A 3,608-nucleotide genomic window follows, 5' to 3' on the forward strand; every position below is an offset into this window, starting at 1 on the left:
TCTCCACTCCTCCCTCCCTTCTAAACCGTATTGTCCCTCAGAGCAAAGAAAAAGAGTTAGGCAAAAATAACCAACACAGTGTCCAAGTTGAACAGTCTGGTGTTACCTCTGTTTCAAAACCCAATAGCATGAGACTCTCTCTTTACTGGTGAAGATGAATATTCTGTCCTGAGGGGGGAGTTAGATGGAGTTGGTGAGAGGCAAGAGAGCTCGAATCTTCTCCAGGTCTCTTAAGGAACTTCAAATCTTTTTGGGAACTCTTTAAACACTGAGTTGCTTTGCATCGCTTTGGGGTTCCAGATTCAAGAAGGAAGATGGAAGAAATCAACCCCACTTCATATAGCAGAAGGAAAAGACACGATAGAAGCTGGCAATATCCATGATGTCCTTATCTCCAGGTGTGATTCCAGAGACTTTGGAGAGTTTCCCTTTGAGTGGGATCCAGAACCCTATCCCTTGGTTGAACTGAGTTCTCAATGAATTTCTTGATGGGAAAGTTCTTTCACTTTGTGTTGTCATTGTGTATGTGTGTGTGTGTGTATCCTATGTATTCCATGATCTCAATTTTGCTATAATTTAGATAAATGGATTTTTTTTTTTTTGCTATTTGCTGTGTCGGTTCTTTAGGGGAAAGGGGTCAAGGCTTGCATATAGAGGGGGAAGTACATCTTCTCCCTTTTAATTGCAAAGTGGACATAAGTTAGACCCAACTTGATAATATCCCCTAAACCAACAATATTTAAGCAATCAAATAGATATCACTTTAGTCCAGTATTCCTTCTGTCTGAAGAGAGCAGAGTGGCCTCTATACCCAACTTTCTGCTTCTCCTCCTGCCAGGAATTGGTCTCCATTCCAGAAGTGGAAGGGAGGGAAAAGAAAAGGATAAAGATATATTCTCAGCCTCCCTTTTGTTCTACATAATAGTCCCACCCCATTCCCATCCTTGCCTTTCTCCGAAGAAAGAGAGATCATTTTCATCATCGTTTCTCTTGGCCTTTTGTTGGTTTGTCAGTTATTTGGACTGTAGTTTCTTTTCAAATATCTTTTTGAAGTCAGCTAGATGTCACAGGAAATAATTTGGCCTGGAGTCAGTTGGATGGAGTCAGTTGGACTTGAATTCAAATGTGATCTCAGATTCTTACTAGTTGGGCAATCCTGGACAAATAATTTAACTTCTGTCTACCTCAGTTTTTTCAATTGTAAAATGGTAATAATAATAGTACTTACCTCCCATGGTTGTGAGGATCAAATGAGATAATAAAATGCACTAAGTACAGTGCTTGGTGCTTAATAAATACTTGCTTCCATCATTTATTCTTAGAGTCATTGTATTGTATAGTTAGAAATTCTTGAACCCCTAAAAACTACATTACCCAAATTCCTTTCTGGATTACCTAGAATTCTTTTCCCTTTTCCTGTATCCTCACATTTGCATGATTGGTTATAAGTTAGCTATAACTCCTCCCTTTCTTTTTTCTCGTGACCTGGCTGGGTTCAGGTAATTCTTTTACTTTAGTTATTATTAATAAAACTTTATAAAATATAATAGTTATTGGACATTAATTTTAAAACCAACAGTATATATTTTTCTTCAAAGAACCATGTCATATTTCTGGGATGCAGGTTTTTAAGTAAGAAGCTTCATTAAGTAACTTTGATCTTATAGGATCATGTGATCTTAGATATGGAACTGTAAATGACCTGAGAGGCCACCTAATCTAACCCTCTCATTTTATGCTTCTGGAAACTGAGGCCCATGGAGGTTAAGTAATTTTTCCAAAGTCATACAGCTTGTAAGTGAATACTGTTTTACTTATACCATATCTGGGATCTAGGTCAGAAGGGTAAACCAGAGAAAAAAACAAGAAGCAGCTAGAAAGGGTACAAAAAGAGTGTGGTTAGTTTTGATTCTAAAAAAGCAAGTAATTACCAGTCTTCAACTTGACCTCAGATTCCTCCCCAAAATACCTTTTAGTTCTGACCATGACTGGTTTCATTAGTTGACTTGCTTTGTTTTGAGACAACCCTTACTTATTTTGAGTGTAACCACACTAAACATGAACACATCTACCCTCATGTGCTCTCAACTCAAAAAAAATTTGAATTCACTATAATGAATCACTGCCTCACAGTTGAAAATTGAAGGTGATAAATTTAATTAAGAAAGTTGGTCTGCGTTAACCAAAGGTCCAGAGGTCACCCAATTCAAGACTAATCATTGCCAAATAAGCATGTTCCAATACCCCACCAAAGTATTAGGTAACAATTTTATTGTGGTGGTTGAATCATTTCAGTTGTGTTTAACTCATCGTGACCCCATTTAGAGTTTCTTTGGCAAAGATACTAGAGTGGCATGCCATTTCCTTTTCCAGTTCATTTCATAGATGAGGAAACCGAGGCAAAAAAAGGGTTAAGTGATTTGTGCAGGATCACATAGCTTGTTAGTGTCCTAGGGCTAGATTTGAACTCAGGAAGATGAGTCTTTCTGACTCCAAGCCAGGAGCTCTATCCACTGCTCCACTTAACTGCATTAAGTCAAAATCTGATTCTCTATAACTTGTACTCATCATTCCTACTTCTTTCTCTGGGGCCAACAGAACAGATCTGTTCCCTCTTCTACATGATAACCCATGAAAAAGTTAAAGACAGGAACAATGTCCTTAAATCTCTTTTCTAGACTAAATATCCTCAGTTCTTACAATTAATCCTCATATCCCATCATCATCATCATCCTTCCCCTAGTATCCACCTGTCAATATCCACTTGCCATTTCTAAGTGTAACATGAAAGAGTTAGACCAAACGATCTCAAAAGTTTCTCCCAGTTTTCTCTCTATGAATCTTTCAAGATGGCCAGCTTCTGGGAATAACCTATGGAAGCAGTTGGCAATATAAATATAATAATTACAAAGAAACCTATTTGAGAACTGAAAGAACTGATAGCCAGGCAAATACCCTAATCAAGTTATGCAGACGATAAAAGAAAGTAGAAGAAAAATTGCTAATATTTGTATGGAGCATTTACAGCAATTTATCAAGTATGATATTCATATGTGTCTCAGTTTATCGCTATAACTACACTCTGAGGGCGGTGATGTTGGTAGTATCCTCTCCATTTTACGTATGAAGAAACTGTGTCTCAGAGCAAATAAATTACATACTCATAACCATACAGCTGGAGTTCCTGGCCAGCCTCAGAATATCTTGATTCCAAACACAGTATGTTAACAATATAACAAGTAATATTAGAAGATAAAATATTTACAAAATTTGGCAAGGACAAAGCCATAATTAGTTGAATATGAACAATGAGCAAATCCACTAGGGTTCTAAGGCAAAGATGAAAAATAGAAGTACAAAATTATACTGACTAAACCCACCATATAACTTGCTCAATAATTGCAAATATATTTATACATTTTTACTCTGCATGGATACTATATGCTAGATAACAGAGATATAAAGGCAAAAATGAGAAAATCCCTGTGCTGATGGAACTTAAATTCTGCTGACTCAATGTTTCACCATTTTCCATATCTATCCCATGTAGAACAGTTTTATCTTGGGCTTACACCCTGCACTTTCTTCTTGTCTCTTTTTCTACTCTC

This window comes from Monodelphis domestica, chromosome 1, assembly GCF_027887165.1.
Source record: "Monodelphis domestica isolate mMonDom1 chromosome 1, mMonDom1.pri, whole genome shotgun sequence".
Lineage (NCBI taxonomy): Eukaryota > Metazoa > Chordata > Mammalia > Didelphimorphia > Didelphidae > Monodelphis > Monodelphis domestica.